This window comes from Aythya ferina (genome assembly GCF_964211825.1).
Source record: "Aythya ferina genome assembly, chromosome: 27".
Taxonomy (NCBI): Eukaryota; Metazoa; Chordata; class Aves; order Anseriformes; family Anatidae; genus Aythya; species Aythya ferina.
Genome location: NC_140310.1, coordinates 3,586,913 through 3,607,137, shown reverse-complemented (window position 1 = coordinate 3,607,137; position 20,225 = coordinate 3,586,913). Strand labels below are relative to the sequence as shown.

The window sequence follows — 20,225 nt, the reverse complement described above, 5'->3', positions numbered from 1 at the left end:
GAATCCTGCTGTAGCACCGTGTTCCCATACTACTGATAAGCGCTTGGAGATAGGGTTTTGCTCTTAACCAGCATCATCCACGCAAGAGGCACAAAGGCATTTAAAGAAAACCGGCATTTTTAATTAGCTCCTACTAGGATTATACAGGCAGCTGAAGGAGAAGAGATGGCATCAATATTCCTCACCTCATTCTGGAAGCATTTAGGAAGCAACGAACCAGGTTTGCCAACTTACAGGCCCCAACCCTATCCACCTCTGTCACGGTCAAAAAACCAGCACCGGGTCATTTCGTGCATGACAGCAGTTAGCCCGACTGTGGACTGGCAGGATGTGTTGTCTATTGCTGTTACCATTTTGGGATGCAGATAAAAGGAACCAGGCTGCAGGCCTCAGTGGGCTGAGAAAGGTCACCCTTTCTCAAAGCAAAAGCAAATGTGCACACTACCTCATCTCCAAGTGCAATCCCAAAACAATGTCAGATGTCAGCAAACAGCTCAAAAACCCACGGAATTTAACAAATACCAGAAATATAATAATAATGAATTCTTTTTAATATGGAAAAGTTACCCCCAGTGTCTCTCAAGAAGTTGAAGATGAAGAAATCCCATCCTTCTGTGAAATTTGCCAGCATATTTATAAAAAACACTGTTTATTTTTAGTCAGTTGAAAGCTTTCTTTTCGTTATGTTTTCCTCATTCAGCAACAGGCCACATACCAAAGCTGAAGTTTTGTTTAGAGGGGGAAAAAAGAAACACAAGACACAGGAAGAGGTTTGCAGATCTGAGGCTGCTTTCCCTGCAAGGGCACTGCCTCTGACACGGCCCTCCTGCAGCCACTCCACAAAGGGCCCAGCTTCCTTAAAGAGGGTTTTCCACATCTTTTTGATCTAAAAATCACCATTCCCCAGGATATGTGATGGCAGGTGGGTCTGTGATAAGGGTGGAGGAACTAGAATCATAGAAGCTCCCAAGTTGGAAGGGACCCACAAGGATCACATCCAACTCATGGCTCCAAGGAGGACCATCTGAAAATTCAACCCTACATCTGAGAGCTTTGTCCAAAATGGCTCTTGAACCCCAGCAGGCTTAGTGCCATGACAACTTCCCTGGGGAGCCTACTTCAGTGCCTGACCACCCTCTTGGTGAAGCACCTTTTCTTGATATCAAGCCTGAACATCCCTGACACAGCTTCATGCCGTTCCTTCAGGTCCTATTGCTGGTCACCAGAGAGAAGAGATCAGCCCACAGAGACACAAACACCCATGTGGCTTTTCATCCAGAACAAAAGGGAGATGAGGAACAGCCTCAGCCCTCTCCAGTTCAGTGTGAGAGCAGTAAAAAATTGCAGTAGACATTTCTTTCAAGCAGGTCTACTGCTGGTCAAGAAAGGACTCTTTTCCTCTCCATCATTAGACATTGGTATCACAGCTGTAAGATACATCTCAACATTATTTTTTTTTTCCCTGAATACTTTGAGGTAATCTGGATAAGTTTTAGTTCCCTTTGCCATGGTGCATCAGACTCCATCACTATGTACTGAGGATGCCATTGGCCTTACTCCTTTTCATACAGGAACAGCAGATAAAGACACTGAAACCAAAGGTGTTTCTTCTGAGAGTAATGTATTTGGCTCCCTCCTGTGGACACCAGCGTTGCTCATCTTCCAAAACATCTGATTTAAACCAGACAATTATACCAGCTAATTCTACAGCCGAGTCCACCCTGCCCTTGGCAGAGCCTTGTACTCACCTGGCCAACAAGGATTTTTCTCGGCTTAGGCATTACCAACAATGTCATAGAAACATGAAAATGGCACACAGCAGTTTTAAAACAAGAGAACTGTGCAGGAATGATCCAAACCATGTAACTATTTCTGTTTAGAGTACGTAAGAGGTGTCTTAGTGCTATACTGCCTGGGTAAATACAGGTTAACAGTTTACTGGCTTTGAATTTTGCTGTGTAGTTTTCTATTACCTCTCAGAGTGAGTTTGACACAGTACTTTCCAGGTTTATTTCCTATTCAGGATCCAGCTACTGAATGTGGTAAACTCAAAGAGTTTTAACTCTGTTTGTTAGCTGTTCTTGTTATTTATTTAATAAAAACAACTGCTGGGAAAGGGAGCTCCTCTCCTCAGAACTAGAAATCAAAGTTTCTGCCCTGTTCCCTTCTGTGAAGATTTCCCACAGAGCAAAAATTCTAGGCCACTGCAAGGCAAATGTATCATGCCAACCCTAAAAAAAACAACTTAATTCTGTCTCTATGTTGCTCAATCCATAAAATTGTTCCTTCCTTCCCCCCCCCCCCCCCCCCCCCCGATCCCCAGGATTAATTGCCTGAGCTGGTGTACTTGCCAGCCAGTTTCTCTGCAAGCACAAAAATAATGAGGGTGCAGGTAGCAGCATTTGCTGTGCGATATAGATACCTCTCCCCTGGGTTTTTGGAAAATTTCCTCCGAACCTCATCCCTTTTCTTCTCTGTTAATAATTTGTTACAGGAGACTAACCATGTCCAGTACCAGATTCATTGTTTCTATAGCTTAAAAAGGGAATTTAGGGGGTGCAAGAACAGTTGCCAGAACATAGATAGCTAATGCCATTTGAGGTTCTAGGATATTTGCATGGGGCTGGGAAGTATGGCCCCTGTATAAAACCACAACCTTCTGGATTGGGAACTGAAATGGCCTTTCTTGGAGGTTTTCCAGGACACCTTGGCTAGCATTACCCATCCTTGTCTGGACAGCTCAGTCTCACCTGAACTCTGAGAGGGCTGGAAGGACTGTCCAAAGACTTTTAAGCAAGAAAAGCTCAGATGTTTTATCTGCCTGCAGGGGAGTAGAGGAAGGAGGGAAGTGGGGACCTGTTTTCCCCTTCAAGTTTTCCCAGGCCATGTCATCATACCACTGTGGCATGGTAACAAACAACACTTTCTAGTGGTTTCTGGTGAAGAACAGAGGGATGACTGAAAGCTCGGTAACTTTTCTTCCTTGCTTGCCAGCTTCCTCTCACAAACCAGGCCTGAAGTCATCATCTGCAGCACAGAGTTCATGCACTGCTCCAACAGCCCTGTAAAACTTGGTTTGTGCTGCAGTTAAGAAGCTTTTTGATCCCTGCCTCAGAAGTGTGAGGTTTTGGCCTCTGAGATAGGGAGTAGAGAACAGAAAGCACCCCGAGAGAACAGGCAGCAGAGCCCAAGTTGCTCTGGAGATGCGGAGAAGGACCAAGGCCAGGTGGAACACCACAGCTGAGGGTCCTGGCACCTCTCCTGCTTCTACCAGAAGAAGTTAGTGTGCTCGGATCAGCCTCTCGGATGAGTGATACCGCTCCAGGCCCGGTGCCATGCAGCCACCCACAGCAGCATCGCTCTGCTTCTCACACAGCACCCACGGAGCAGTGGCGCTGAGCACCTTCTGCAGCCTTACGAGGGTGGGAGCCTGACCTGCTCCTGCCTGGCAGCCTTTGGAGAAGGGAAGGAAAGCAGGTCCTTAAATCCCTGGCACTGCCACCAGTCAGGTAAGGCTTTGTGTCCTCATGGCTGTACCCATCCTCTGCTCTGCACAGCTTTGGATCGCTCTTTCATCAAAATCAGCCTAGGGAAAAAGATCTGGGCTAACACCAATCTCTCAGACTCTGTTCCGTGTGACACAGACAATCCCTCCTATTGCGTTTCTTCCCATTTAAATGGAATTGAAATGAGACCATACTGACTGCTTTAAAACTGCAAGTGAAGCAGTAATGCTCCACCAATTCACCGTCTGCCTGAGTTATGTATTATTCAGCTGTCACTCCAAAGACACCTACTGTACAACAAAACTAGGCCTCGGCAGTGACCAGCACACCCTTACTAGGGCTCTGCTTTGCTTTCCCCATATTAACCAAAGACTTAGGCTTTCTGTGCAGTTCCCTGGGGTCCAAGGAGAGCAGAAGAGCTCTGACAGCTCCCACGGGCTCGCACCGACTGCACTCAGGCAGCCTCGGCGAGGGGGTTAACCACTTCAAACAATGGGGCCTGGCATGGCTTGGCCGGACACATGACGAATGAGTAATTCACGAGTTCACGCAGGTAGTGATTTACAGTCTGGATTTGAGCTGGAATATTGCTAGAGGGGGAGTGTGGAGCTTTCAAGTAAAGAGCTGGATGACTCACTTTCTCGGTATTTGTTTGCTTGCTCTGCCTCTGCTCCCCGTTCCCCGTGCACACTCTCGCAACCGAGCCTCGCTCTCCAGTAAAACGGCTGAACTTTCTCTTACACCAGATCAGTAGTTTTAAAATTAACCAGCAAGCCTCAGTAACAGTGGGTTACAAGTGCCTCTTTGGGCAAGTACAATCTGGTAATGCTACAAGTAAACATGCCAGGCAAGATACTTGGGTCACCTGCACTGATTTCAACAGAATTGGACAGCCAAGTCCTTCCATGGAAGCCAATTCTTTCATTTGGATGGGGCAGCAGAAAAACAGAACACCAATTTAAGTGTGTTGGGTGTATAGGAATTACCGTACAATCTCCACTCTCTAGATTTCAAACCAACACTTGAAAAATAAGCAAGAAAGAAGCAACATTAAAGCGTCTCCTGACAACCTGGAGTGGACTAGAAGCTGGTTTCTTCCAACCATGATGAACATTGCAAGAGCTCACAAAGACACACAAGCAGAAAACCATAAACTCTGCTATGTTTTTTGTCAACCCCTCTCCCCCTCATTCCGCAGTGCAGAAGAATATCTGGACAAATGACCATTTTTCAGACAGCTGCTGTGTCTGAAATGAAGGCCACAACACTAGACCCTCAGTTCTTAGATCTGCCTCTGGCCCAACAGCAATTTTCGCAGGGATACAATTCTCAGGTTTCTGTTCTCTTTACAATAAGAATTCAGAAGGCCTCATGCAGTAACGCAAGCGATAGATTCACACTTCTCTTCACTTCTGATGTCTAACTTCACCATAATCAGCAGCACCCAAAATTACACCTATATTCTATACAGACCTACCAAGAGTCTTTTAAGAGTAACTGAATAAGGTTACAGAAATGCTAATCTATGAGCACTAAGCCCCTGCAGGTTCTTTTGAAGCAATCGTGTTCTCATTGAAACCAGTCTCTGGGGGAAGAGAGAATGGCCTGAATATGAAATGAAAACAGACTTGTTCCAGATGTGGTAGATACAGCTTCCAGTTCTCACTGGAAACTGAAGCTATTTTGGAACATCATCCTTTATTTATGGCATTTATTATTTATTGCCTTTTACCTTGCATGACTAGAACTAGCGGAGTATCATCTTCAAATGCACCTTGCTCCAGTGAGCTCTGGATGGCAGCAACACACAACACAGAAGCCCTGGCCCCAATGCTGACTGGTGTAAATTCATATTCTTTGCCTGAACAAGGGGGACAGGCACCCCAGCATGAATTCAACTGAATGAGAAAGCTTTGCTTTGCCTCTGTGATTCCTGATGGCTTTGACACTTTCCAAACAACCATCACACCTGTTTCTAGTGTGATGAGAAATTAAATCGAAGGGGGTAAGAGAGTGTCTATATTTCCCATGCAAAGCTACTGTAAGAAGAACACAACTCATGAACTTCATACATACACTATCAAAAGCAGTTATTTATAGTATAATGTGAATCCAGACCTCATACCTACACTGCACAGGCATGACATTAAAAAAAGAGATTGTCAAGCAACCTCTAAGAGTATGAGTTCCAACTCTCACCTTCCAACCACATCACCTGTCCCTTCCCTACCAAAAAAACCCACAAACATTAACCTGCAAGGGTCTTACACTAGCATCACACAGCTAATTGCAGAGAGGAATTATCTCTGCTTTATTATTCTCCTTTCCCCAAGGCAGCTGAACTAAATATGACTAATGTATAATTTGCTTTCCACACATATTTTTCAAACATAGTTTGTCAACTGTTTCTGGGAAGGCTTGTATAACATGAAGTTACATGGAATCAGCAGTTTTCTATCTAGCTCTGGTCACAAACACCAGACAGTACAAACTGAGGAAGAAATGAAATAATAGTAATGGCTCCAATGAGGATCAAAGCTCTCTGATACGTTTAAGTTGCTTTAAGGCAAAACCCACTCCTCCCAAATCTATCCGTATGGAAGAGTTCTGCTCTTACCTAATGGTCAAAATTTTGCCTTTAGCAAATGAATCCATCTCTCTCTGCTTGAAATATCTTAATGAGAAGTGACGTTTTAAGAGTGCCTTAAATATTCCTCCGTAATGTGAAACCCAGGAGCATACTGGGAGGCTGAGAAGAAACTTAGCTAGCATCAGTTGTACTCGCTTAGTTTCCAAAACGCCGTTGGTTCCAAGTTGTCACAGAAAGTAGGACCAGAAGGGCCCCAGGTACTTGAGCTTTTCTTAACAGAACTGATTCACTTGTCTCTAAACCTGAGGGCACAAATATCACTTTCTGAGTGACTCATCTCGGAGAAAACGGAAACGTTGCTACAGACCTGAGTAGGTGCTATCATCTCTTGTTTTGCAGGATTTTTTTACAGATACTGCTTAAAAGTCTCAGAAAAAGCTTTGAGAATCTCCCTCACATCTTAATTCTCCTCCCACATCCTTCCTCTCTCCTGACTATTCTATTTTCAGTAGTCACCAGAGCATTTCCCGGTGCTTTTTATGTTTTTAGCCTAGCTATAAGTAACACTTGTAGAGTTTAGTGTCAGAACTATTGAGATATGGAAGAGTTAAGCATGAATGGAGGTGTACTTTCATGAAAGCACCAGGAAAAATAACAAGCAAGGGTTAAAAGAATGGCATCTACTGAGAGCAATTATGCTGGCAAACACCAAGGATGGTATTTTCCACCTCAAGAACACAAGATGAATTTTCAGCAGAAGACCCACGCTTCAATAACAGGAGGATAGCAAAAAAAAAAAGAAAAAAAAAAAAAAAGAAAATTGTATGTACCTACCATGCCTCTTCCTCCTACCCTAACAGGAAAACAGCCTGTAGCTACAAGATACCCAAAACAAGGAAACAAAAGGTAATTGCCTAAGATGTTGGGAGAGTGAAGTAAACAAGATTCTTCATGCCATAATAACTGCTGGCTTCAAAAGGGTATAAAAGACCTATTCAAAACCCGGTTCATTGTCACCATTCAAGAGGAACGCAGCAGATGTAATGGGGACACAGTGGCTGCCATCCTTTGTTCTCTGTGTCACCACAAGTAATAATCCTGCCCAGACTTCTTGGACAAATACATATTGGTGGTTTCGAGTTTGCAGGTATGAGAGAATGTGAGTAAGGACAGCTTTAAAAAGTTCAGTAAAATAGAAGTTTCCCTTCCCTTCCATAAGGTCTTCCACTGAATTTTTTTTTAGTGTTAATTCCTACACACTTACTTGGGTTGAGTGCTTTGATGACGCAAATGTAAAGTCATTGGCTTGTAACAACTAAACTGCATTAGTCAGCGATGTGAAACCTGGCAAAGGATAGACCGACTGTTTAGCAATAAATCCTTATCTTAAGTACTTTTAAAAAATGTTTAGAGCTATAGAGAGCGGGCGAATTGACTTTGTTCGCACTCTTTAATCACTTCTGAGTCTTAGTCTCCACTTTCCCTCTCTGTTTTTCTTTGTCATGGTGCATACTGAAGAAAATCATTTACAAAAGGAAGGTTGCAGCTGGGAGCACCTTTTAAAAAGCTCAGAATAATTTAATGTAAATTCCAGTTTTGCGAAACTGTTCCTCTCTAAAGTGCTCGAGTATCACTGAAAGTCCTAAATGCCCATAGTTTCCAAGGGTAACATTTCTGTCAGTAATGTGCAACTGAGAAGCCAAAAATCCTACTTGTCACTTTGTGGGGATGGAAGGATGATGTGGTTTCTAATTCACTGAGAGAAGTGACTCTCCTCACTCTTTCCTCCCCTCCCGATCATTACAACTTGATTTCCATCTCATTGGCATTTAGGAGCTGTATTCCCATGGACTCTTAGAAGCAACAGAACATAAAAGCTTTATTGAGCTGTTTGAGCCTCCGCAGTAGACTGCCTCCAGAGACCTCGATGCTACCTCCAACTTCAATAATGTGGGGACCAACAGAACCCAAAACTGCAGGGAGCTTGGAGAATGAACTGTGCTGATCTTCACTCTCAGATCACCCCTGGTACTTGCTTCTGGATTTCATTACCCATCCCAGTATAGGAATATTGTGGGGACTGAAATCCCTGCAGCCCATCCCCAGCCCTGACAATAACACCGTTAATAACTCAGGCAAGTAGCTTCTGCTTTCCACCTGTGAGATAGAGCTAATAACATTTACACAGCTTTGCTGGTCCAAAACACTTACACAAGCTCATGCAATTAATCACAAAGGTAGATTTACTAAACTAAGAAGCTCAGCATGAACATTTTGGTGTTACAGCAAAAGCAAGCACGTCTTTAAAAGGTGCAGTGTAGTAACAAAAGTTCACATTTAGAGTGTTCCCAGTAAAACAATGAGTCCTTGGTAAAACCTGTTATCCTCATCTGACTTCTCTTGGCTAAAATAACTGATCCTATGAGCAAGAGGTTCAGGAGCACCCACAGAAAATTATTATAAAACAAGGGATTAAATATATATTCCTGAATAGGAAGAGAAGAAAAGCCTTATTTATTTTTTTCTCTTAGAAAATAGATCTTTATCAAGAAGATTAACACCTTCTCTGCGTAAACACGCAGACATCTGCTTGTCTCTGTGCACCTAGATGTGTGTGTGTGTGTTTCTCCATACGTCCCCAAAGCTCACTTGCACTGCATCTCGTTTAACCAACCCCCTATGGCCGTGGCCGTTAGTGATGTAGAGCTAAGGAAGAAATTATTGTGATTTATGGTGACTTTATTTCCTCTTACAAACAGAGTGGTGCAAAGAGGCTTAGTCTGTCTGAGAAGCAGAGCGCTGTGTGAATGAATAAGTGAGCAAATGTGTGTTCATGTATACTTGCATTGTGTGTGAGCAAGAAGTTGGAAGGAAATGTTCAGGAAACGCATCCCAGCCAAAAATGGATTTTAAAGTGCAGAGCTGCTTTATTTGCATCGGAACTGCTGGTACCATGCAGGCAGGTGTATCTCTGGGCAGTATTTATATGGACAAGTCAGGAAGCACTGGCTACCGAACTGCAACAAGAAACCCTTTTAGGGCTTCATTCTCCCCATTCATTCTACCTGTTATCCAAAGCTTTAAAAGTATAAAGTCACCGGGCTAATTTTAAAAAGGGCATTCTGGGGATTACACTGAAGTTTCAGATTTTAACTGAAAGACTATCAGACTCATTGCATCAACTCCTATGGCAATAGTTTAATTTCCCATCAGAACCTTTTGAAGGAAATATGAATGTAGTGAGGCTCTGATGAGCACAAATAACAGTGATGTGGCAGAGATCTCACAGCCTAAAGCTATGGCAAACACTGAACTGTAGAAATTTGCTTTCAAGGCATTTATCAGCAGGACAGATTTTCTGAAACGTGCTAAGTAGATTTCAGCTTTAAAAATAACATCTTCTAAGGATCAAATATGCTCTAATTTGCATAGGGAGATACATGGCAGCTGCCATGTAAGCTATGTTCCATGTCCGGAATAATTTCCCATCAAATTTCATTTGGACAGGCCAATTTACTGAATAAATTGCAGAATAAACAGAACTGTTTGAATAAGCTGTTATCTTGGCAGTTGTCTCAGTGACCTGGCTCTTGATTTCTTCCTCCCATCAGAAGCTGGCTGACGGTCCAAGGCATTTCTGTCAATGAGAATTGATAGTAAATCCCTCCCTGCAATGAAAGGGAGGTCTCTTGAACAGCTACAAGTCTGGTGAGCTTCATGTCCTGCCTGTCCTCTGTCCCATGCCACCTCTAGACGGCTTGTAGGGGATCTGTAACTGGCTGAGGTCATGCTGCAGCATCCCCTAGGATGCCAATTCAGGCCTTGCAAGATGGTGAGTAGCTAAAAATGATCAACAGTGCAAGATCTGCAGGTGATTTCCTGCCCTAACCAGGGTGAAAAGCACAAGGAACAGAGGATCTCGCTCCAGGGATGTTCCTGTTTTGATTTGTTTATGGGCTAGGCTGCCATATATTTACTATCCAAATGCCACCACAAGGAAAAGACTTTCTCACCCATCACAGGAGAGCTTTTGTTTAAATTTTGCAGCTATTACTGGAGATACGGAACACAGGCAGCATTTTGCATGCTGCATTAGAGTACTCATTCTTCTAGGAAAAGGGCTATCCTTTCCGTGGGATAAAGGTAGATTGCCAGAACACAGGATTATTTAAAATCAGCCAGGTACTTCAACAAGAAGCGTATTATGGGAGATTAGAAGTAGATGACTAGCCCTGGGCTCTTTTTATTTAATTTATTTCTGTGTATGTTCTTGCATGGTCGAAGAAGAACGGCAGACAAAAGTCAACTCTCAGTTCAACTTGCTCCCTTGGAGCACAAGTGTCCTGTGAGATTTTGGGTTGAACCAAGTACACACTGCTGCAGGAGCTGCACACCAAACCCCTTCTAGCAGTAACTCAAAGCCCTCCAAAAATCAGAAAGCAGAGACTTTTTTTTCTTGTCTTCTTCCATTTTTGAACACCGAATAGATGAAAAGGTATAATGATTAAATATATCCGTGGATGTTATTTATATAGAAGAGACCAAGAATATGTTGCAATTCAATAAAATTATTACATTTTACACTTCCCCATTTTTATTCATATCCCTATTGGACTTGCCCTGGAATCTCTTGTAAAACCATTTACCTTTAATGTGAATAGACACAGAAGGTTTTTATTAAATTTCGTACTCTGTTCTACAACCAGCAAAAGTTCTTAAATTTAGGGTGCTTTTTTAAGAGAAGAATTGGGCAATTGTATCCCCAAACTTTTCATTCTAGAAATCTTGTAACATTTCTTTCTCATGAATTTTTACTACTTCACAGCACTAGCGAACTTGGAAATAGTGCAAAATCAGCTTTTCTTAAGGCATTCTGGCACTTTTTTGCACAGAAATGACCAAGGCCAGGATGCTCTGAAGAAAACAAAAATTAAAAAAATGTTTCCCCAAAGTTTTATGAAGTTTAAAAAAAATAAAAAATAAAAAATAATCTGGCTCCAGATTAGTATTTTAGCAAGCTTCCAAGGTTACTATGCCCTTTCCAAATTTTTATGCTTGAAAACAAAAAGGGGAAAAAAAAAAAAAAAAAAAAAGCATTAATTTTACTAGGCATCAGATCAGAGCTCCAAAATGTCTACCAAACTTATTTTAAGAAAGGCACTTGGAAATGTTTAACTCAACCCACCAGAGAAATTGCCACACACACAAAAGCAGGGTCTACGTGGGTTATTTACTTAAAGATTTTGTAATCTCCTCTATACCTCTTCTTGTTCTCTTTCTGTCTTTTCTATGCACATGTGGAAGCACAAGACTCTAGGTGAAGATAATGAATATACACAATATATCCATGATGAAGACTCAGGTGAGGAGCCATTTGTTCGAATATGCAGCAGAATTTAATTTGTGTGATTTATTTTAGTATTTAGCTTTAGTATTCTTCCTTCATTTGTGCACATGAGCTAAACCCATAGCTGTACACCCGGAGGCAGCAATACCAATGTGAATAATAATATATTGGCTGTGTGTGGAAGACAAGTGCTGGATGTTCATCCTTGGCACTACAAAGCCAACGAAATGCTCAGTTTAGGGACAGTGATGCCTGCAGCTGGTGGCACACAGGGAAGAGGTGTAGCTCTTTAGCAAAATACACAAAACATCCTCTCCTTACTTCTCAAAAGCAATGGAAATTTAAAGCCATCACTTCATTTGAATGGAGTCGGGGCAGTGAAAAAGAAATTGGTTAGCTCTTATCTCACATTTATATTAACACTTTAATGGCTATATTTGAATGGTATTAGCAAATACCTTAATATCTCTGGCACTGTTTGCTAACCTAAGTAATTGCTAACAGCACATTGATATGGTGTGGGAATGTGGGGAATCTTTACCGATCCTATCAGTCCTGTCAGAGCCTCAAATAAATGAGGTGATGAAGAGTAGCAGCATAGGAAAAGTCAACCAAAGCAAGGAGCTGCTAAGGAAAGACCCTGACAACTAGAGCTGCCCTACAGCAAGTGCCTGTCAGTGTTAACCTTGGAACTACTGCCATTTTGAACATGAAATATTTCATACAGCGCTGGCGAGCTGTGCTAAGCTGGAGTGCACATCACTGCTGTTTTCTGAATTCCTAGGAATTATTTTACTAAGTTTGTTCTTTTAAAAGAGTTTTCATTGTTTTCTGAGTGTCAGAACAGCAACAATAACAGGAAAGTGTGGATTAACAGCTCAAAAATACTCAGCTAATAAATGTACACTATTCTGCAAAGTGTACTAACTTTCAATTAAATGCATTTGGAAGTTTATTTTACTTGATTTAATTTTCAGCATTTTACCTTTTGCAGGTAATAATTTGAAAGGACCTTTTCTATTTAATGTACCTGTGTACGTTTGGGTTGGCGCTCAGCAAATGTCCTCTTTAAACAGGACGGTTAAAAACTCCTCCTGTACAAATGTAATTTTAAAGCAGCCTTTACTTTGCCTCCAATTAAAATACTCAGACAGGCCAAAAGTCACACAGAAACCAGGAAAAGGTGGTAAATAAGTTTTGGCTGAATGATATCAATTAAAAACTGGACGTGTTCCAGCTTAGAAAGAAAAACAAACTCAAGTCAGAGAGTTTTGAGTTAGCTGACGTTTACACCTGAGTAATGATAGGTGAGGACGATGGACTAAGCAGTTGCCTCTGTCCAAAGATGTGGACAGTGAACACAAAGCTTGCCTGCCAAGCCCCATGAACCCAAAATGCCACTTACAGGCTTGATCCCTCTCTTGTACCCTTCCTGTATCTCATATCTCTGCAGATTTAGGGCAGCTGTCCACCTCTGTATGGCAGATGCGCTTTTTCCTCCATCCCCCCACACAGTTCACCCTGCCTAGTGGGACAGGTCTGGTGCTGGAAACCATACACAGGTCGCAGGCACACCTTGGAGCAGGATGAAACTAGAAGGCAATCTCTGCACGAGAATCACAACCAGTTCTCCATCACATGACTTGATGGGGCAGGTACACACCTGGGACAGAAGAAACCTGAGAGGTCTGGTGTTTGTGTCCTAGTCTCTGATCTCACTTTTTCTGGCTGATCTGGATCTAGAAATGCTTCACCATACGGCCACAAGGCTTATCTGATGGAAGACAATAGCGCGTGAAGTTAAGTAAACAGCCACACCAGGCTTTGCCTTTGCTCTTTCTCCTCTATGCTCGGTGCCTGTCCTTCTCACGGGCGTGGCAAGGATGGCAGGAGAAACATGATGCATGTAAAATGAGTTCCTGATCAGAAGAGGGTAGCTGGTGGGCAGAGATCCCTTGCTACTAAATTGGATTTGGGGTCCAGGAACATTCCTGTTAGAACTAATGCCTCCATGACAAAATCACCAGAGCTCTGCTCCCATATACCCAACCAAGGACCATTCACAATATTTTATCTTTTTTACCTTAGGAACAGCTCACTTTGAGCTGCTCAGAAGCTACACAGCATCATTAGTAGAGTGCTGAACCTGGCCTATTTTGCTGCAGGGGAGACTGAGACTTAGAAGATGTGAAATCAGTTCTTCTTGCTGCTACAGACCACCCATGAGACCTTGAGTCCCTAGTCTCAAACTCTCCAAAGCAGGAGAGTGTGCCATCTGTAAAGTAGGATTAAATATATGCTTTAATTTGCCTTTTGTCTTTTTGTGGCTCACAGCCTCTTTGGAAAAGGGAATGGCTCAGATCAGGGCTTCAGACTGCCAACTACAAGCCTTCAAAACCATCAGTCAGGACTAAAAAAAATAGAAGAAAACAAACAAAACAAACCCATAAAAACACATGGATTAAAAAAAAAAAAGTCATTTGGAATTCTTATTATTTGCTTTCTCAGGTTTGTGTTGCTCAACTTCATGTTTTCAAGCATTTGCCCAGATCCCTGAGACCTAGAAAACTGCTTTCTTTTTAAGGAAAATAATAATCACTGAAAACTGAGACTGTGACCTATTCACATGACTCCAGGGATCAAGATTTTAGGAAAACAATAAATACACTGAGACTCATCACAAACCATGTGAGCTGGCAGGCACTGTGTGTCTCATGCCTACCAGGCTGAGGTAAACACGCTGATTTATAATTTCTATCTTGCCATCGTTAGTAATGGTCCTCCCTTCTCCAAAGGAAGATACATCCGCATTCATCACACAGGGCTTTTGGCACCATCCTCACCACTTGCGCTGTAAATCCCCCGACAAGCCATGGTTTTCAGTCCCCAGCTGCCTTGTCCCTCTACTTTGCTATGACTTCAGGGACTCATCTCAACGTGAACATCATTATACAAGTAACACTTCTCATACACCCCACTCATAATACAATGGGATCAAAACTCCCTGACATACTACAACATTTCAAACACATTGTTAGCATGCTCTTAGCTAAGAAAATGTTCAGCCACTGCTTGCACAGCTGTGGTATGCAGAGCAGTTTAAATAAGTAAAAGAGGTGATATGGATACAGAGCAGAATTCATCTTTAAGGATACAGCACAGCTCAATCTCTTGAGTTAGTCTATTGCACTGATTAGGGGTTGCCTATTGTCAGCAATACTAAATAATTATTTTCAAGGCTCATCTAATGAGGACAAAAGAAGTAATGAAACACATTGAAGTACTGCAAGCCCCCGTAGCCAAAATATCAACAGATGATGCAGCTCATCAGTGCTTTTTTTGGCTTTGTTGTTTTCAGTGTGGTCATTCACATAAAAACAATTAAAAAAAAAAAAAGAAAAAAGAAAAAAAAGATGAGAAATATCTGGCCCTGAGTGTAAACAAGGTCCCTTTTCTCTCTCAAGGTGTGATAGCTCATCGAGAAGTTGCAGCTCAGTTTCAAACAAGCCCAGAGGTGTATGTCTGGTCCACAAGGTTGCCACCAGACTTGACAGACTTGCAACAAACAACCCAATTTGTATGCCCCACGTTTTCCCACCTGTAAGATGGGAAAATGTTAACCTTGCAAGGACGGTGTCAAAGAATATCTGGGGTCAGTCACAGCCATGTCTGTTGCTTTACAGGCTTTTTAGCCTAGACCAATATGGCTAGAGATAATTAGGGAAAGCTATGGTCCTCACCCACGTGGGTAGAGGTCCTGTCTAGGCAGACAGCCTGGTCATTCTCTTGGGCTGAGACTCACCAAGTAGCTGGAAGCAAAAGGAGGAAGCGGTAAACAGGAAACAAAATGCAAACGCTGCTTTGGTATGCATTCATCACAGCAAGCACTTCCACGAGGAGGTCAGCAGAAGATGGCCTGCAACTTGGCTCCCTTCTCACCAGCCTGCCTTCTCAGCAGCCTTAGAGCATGCACGTACAACTGTTATTGCAAAGGTATGGGGTAAACCTGCAGGTTACCCCCCCGAGCTACCACCTCACACATGCTTTCATCTCAACAAAAGAACGTGCTTGTTCGCTGCAGGTCACGGTGTCTCTCGTTGTGCAATGAGCATGACTGTGGGGTGTAGAGAACTTGCCAAGCACTTATTTCCACATGTGTCTCCTCTTTTTTGCTTGCATTAAGTGGGTTGGGGCAGGGATGTTGGGGCAGGGATTTGGCCAGCCTGTATTTGTCTGGAGGTGCTGCACACCTAACTGCTCGCTGTAACGTCGCTGAGGTCACGGAGAGCAGATTGGCTTCAAAGAGGTCATTAATGGGTTCGATTTTTGCCTGCTTTGTGTCTTTTGAAGCCATTTCTCAAACCGTTGGGATGCAAAACCTGCATGTTGGAGGCCAGAGCAGTCTAAAAGTGTTTTGGGGGAAATTCTTTGGCAGGATCAGGGCCTTAAAAAGTTCATTAAAAATGAACCAAACCCACCCACTGTTTTTTGAGGCAGCAGACCAAGCCAAGGCGGCAGCTTAGGCTACAGATAGAGAAGCCACAGTTGCTCTCAAAGCCTTGACTACCTTCACTACATTGTCTATGTCACATAAAGATGTTAATTGGGGTAAAGATACCCTGTGCTAGACATGGCATCCTAATGTAGACACACCATAGCTGTACTCCAGCTTGTTTCACTCGAGCAGAAGGCATCTTTACTCTGCTGGTCCAAAGCACAGCTTGGCTGGTGGACAGCCATGTCCACACTGGGAGCTTTTTGTCGGTAACTACATCAAGTTTCCCATGCCAGGAAAAACCTCCTGCTGCAGGGCTAGCTCAGGTTGGACAGTTGCTTCTTTGTTCGTGTTTTTGCCTCAAGTGCAGAGATGGGATGACTCAATAAAATGTTCACTATGTACTCTGTGTGTGGGAAGCAACTGGAGTCCATCAGACTGGAGGCACCAGGACAGGTCATCCAGGTAAAATAGCTCTGCTTCGCCTTTATTTGTTTGCCAGAAAAAAAAAAAAAAAAAAAAGAAAGAAAAAAGAAAAAGAAAAAAAAAGCTGTGTGTCTTGCCTTTCTCCAGCTTCCCCAGGAGGGAAGGAGCTGAGCTGAAAGGCCTGATTGTGGCAGAGCCGGGGTGGCAGGCAGGTGCAAGGCCCTCCATGAATATTGTGGGGTGAAGGAGGGAGAGGATGGGCAGAAATGAGGTCCAGACAATGGAGGTCTATGGTGTGCATCCTATTCTTTGTCATGCACACACATTGCCTTGTACAGATCTAACACAGCCTAAAAAGCCTACCCACAGCCTTGGGTGGTGTCTTCTCTCTTCTAAAACCCAGCTCAAAGAGTTGAGCTACTGTTCGCCCTTGTGCCTAGACCCAGATGGATGCTCTTGTAGATACCATGCTGTATAGTGCAGGATTCCCCAAAACCTTGGCAAAATTGAGCTAGGCCTTAGGTACTACAAGAATAAGCAATAAAAAAGCAAAAGGAACTAAGGCCATGGTGCTTAATTTGCAATGATTTGCATTGCCACTCATGTTGTGCAGGCAGAGAACATTAAACAGCTCATGCACATGCCCACAACTGTATAACACATAGCACAGCCAGAAGTGGGGTTGTGTGTTTTCTGAAAAGTATTAGCCTTTAGGAAAATCACCTTTTATCATGTACCTTGACTTGGCCACCTACAGTCTGCATTAGACTGCTGCTATATATACCACATTATCCGGCTGCAAGAGAATTAAGCAAAATGTAGCTAACAAAGAGATTTAAAAGGAAGTTGATGTAACCTTTTTCATCATTTATTTTGAAAAAAAGGGAAGGAAAGAAGGAAGAAGCTTAATACTTGGAGCATACCATATATGTCTAACTTCTCCAAGGCACACAGGATGAGAGATGTAAAAAGTTTGTAATGAGGTTTCATTACAATGAATCAGAAGAAAGATGGTGATCTAGCTAGAGTCACTTGAGAAATATCTCAGCTGATGCTGCTAGTTTCAATTACATTTTTACTGAAAGCATTTTACTTTATGTTAAAGCCTGGAAACATAGCCAAGTGCTGCACATAAGCCAAGGAACAGGCAACTATAAGCTGGAAGGGAGGTAAATGTTCAAATACTCTGATTAGCAGCCTAATCTGATTATGTCTTTCAACAGAAACCCAGAAAGGAAGGACAAAACACGGAAGACTGGTAGCTGAGGAAAACGAGGATAATTCACCTTGTGTGAGACAACAGACACACACACAAGAAAATACTTTATGTAAAGATCAGGTTTTAAAGAGGAACTGTAAAGCTGATCCAAAGGCCCTGGAAAGCAATAGAAGGTCTTCTGTTGACTTCAATGGGTTTTGGATCAGCTCTGGAAATGGAGGGGAAGGGCCTGGGGCTGGCACGGAGAGGCAGGTTGTGGGGAGACTGGAATGCAGCTGCGAAGAGACAGAGGAAGCAAACAGGAGCACAGGGCTGGAAGGCAGATGCAAAAGCCACATGGTTTTGTTTGTATGTCAGAGAAAAATAACCTGCAAGCTGGCTTGGGTTGAAGCTCTGGGAAAAGAAAATGGAGGAAGGTGGAAGGCAGGTTACTGTTTGAGCTGAAGCAATAGACCCATGGTTGGTCTGGTGACGGCTGAGTGCGAAATACCACATTCTTTCCCTGAAAGCCTTCCCAGAAGGAACAGGATGTGGACACTGCTCTGTAGTAAGAAGCAGAGCTACCGAGCTGTTTGCTGAAGCTCTCCCAGGGTTAGATGGGGCAAAAGCAGAGCAGAACAAATGGAGATATGGGGAAGAACAGAGTTAACATCTCTCAACTTCTTGACCCTGGCTGTAGGAGTTGCATGGGTGTTCCTTACTGCCGTGCCTGAGCTTATATCCACTGAAGCGCAGGGGAAACACATACCTGCATTGTTTACACACGCCTGAAAATTCCTCTTAGGTGCATTAACATGTTTGCACACCTAGTTCAAAGTGACCTAGATTTAGGACAAGGCAGTAGCACAGCTCAACCCAGTGCCCCAGCGTTTACTATCTTTTTGCTTTTAATACACATTTTAACCTCACACAGGCAGGATTTCTATGACCCTTAGTGTAGGGGGGAATTTCCCCCTTTTCCGCTTCCCTCTTTTAATTAAGCAGATAGCACTTGGGTAAAAAAATACCAGTTAAATTACACAGAACCCTGATGTTCTCTGCAACTGAAATGAACACCTTGTCAGGGGTATGTCCATACCATTAGTGAGGACACTTTATGAATTCCTTGCCTGAAGCACTCTTTCATAACCCAGGGTGGCGACATGGTTTGGCATGGTATGCCCTTTTCCTTAGAGCAAAATCAGCTCGCTCTGGCTCCTGGCTATGATGCCCCAAGGAAGTTGCCACCAAAACATTTCTGTCCCAGGAGTGTCAGGTTGCGGTCACAATGGGGAGAGATAGGGAAGTCTACAAAAATGTCCTTTGTCAGAGCACAGTGCCAACTAAAATTAATGCTGTTACACTAGCAGGGGAGAAAATATTAATATTGACCTGAATTATGACACTGTTGCTGCAGCTTACCAAAACTCCCAAGTTCCAGTCCTACAGCAGAGGAAAGGTTTGAGTCCTGTTACCAAAGCTGGCAAACAGATGTGCTTTTCCTCTCTCAGACCCTCTTCCTGCCACTAAACTCTTCCAGGGGCTCTCCAGCCCCTGTAGAAACCATTCAAACCCAATGTTATTTAGGAAAAACACAGTAAGCACACATGCATATACACATCTTGGAGCAGGCTTGGAGGCCAGACAATGAGTCTGGTCTAAACTTACTCTTGTGAAGGATTATTTTACATTTCCACACCCCCTGTAAATAAGTCACGCAACTGCCAAAGCAGAGGCCATAGCCTTCAACAGGCTATGTTGACTAGAATAATAATAAATGATATAAAATATACAGAAAATATAGAAATAGAATAATAATATAAATAAAACACAAATGCTGAGGGAAGACCCAAGAGCAAGGTGGCAAGGAAAGCTACACATAGGGCTTTTGTTGGTGCATGCAGCCCAGCATCCCTCGGAGCAACTGAAGCCAGAACAATGCGTTTGGGGTGCGATGTTAGCACAGGGGATTATAGGACAGGTATTCTGAATACAGCCTCAATAACCTGCATCTCTGCAAAGCAAATACAAAGAGTCATGAAGCTCTCCTGCTTCTAGTCAGCAGCATTTGACATCCATTTTAAAATCACTTTGCCTCGCTATAATGGCTAAACAAAATAAAGACAAAGATTCTCTTGTCTTAGAATCAAGTTTTACTATTCAGCTGACAGTTCTACACCTTTATTGCAATTAGCAGTGGACATAAAATGTTATTAACTGTTCTTAGAGAAAGCTCAGAGTCTGCTTGTTGGAAGTTCCCAGTCTGTCTGCAGAATGTCTGCAGATTTAGGAAGTGTTCTTATTCTAAGAGGAAAGTGGGCATTTGCAATTTCAAAGTTCAAAAAATCAGAACTTCTTAACACATACCTGAGACTTGGGATATACATTTTATTGCAAAACTATTTCTATTAGAAGTATGAACATTTTTTACCCGGTTAAGGCAGTAAAAATTGTCCTGTAGATTTACACTGAAATGATTATTAATTTATAAATGAATGTAATAAATTAATAATATATATATTATTGTGTAATGGGTATCACTAATACATATTCATGCACTGCAGTATATAGCATGATCCATTCTAGTTCTATGTGCTCTGCAATACCTATTCTAAGCATATGAAAAGTTATTCTTCTATAAAGCAGCTCTATACTGATAGCTG

At 42.7% G+C, this 20,225-nt stretch overlaps 1 protein-coding gene across 2 annotated transcripts in view; it reads right to left on the bottom strand.

Moving 5' to 3' along the window:
* Positions 1-20,225, bottom strand: part of LOC311424452 (uncharacterized protein) — a 184,351-nt gene that overhangs the window by 67,214 nt on the left and 96,912 nt on the right. The window contains exon 1 of one of the 2 annotated variants that reach the window (XM_084499629.1): positions 6,124-6,370. The exons of the other annotated variant lie outside the window; for it this stretch is intronic. The gene's annotated coding sequence lies outside the window, so the exon portion shown is untranslated. Of the gene's footprint in view, positions 1-6,123; positions 6,371-20,225 lie in introns of those variants that run through there. 2 annotated transcript variants of the gene reach the window in all.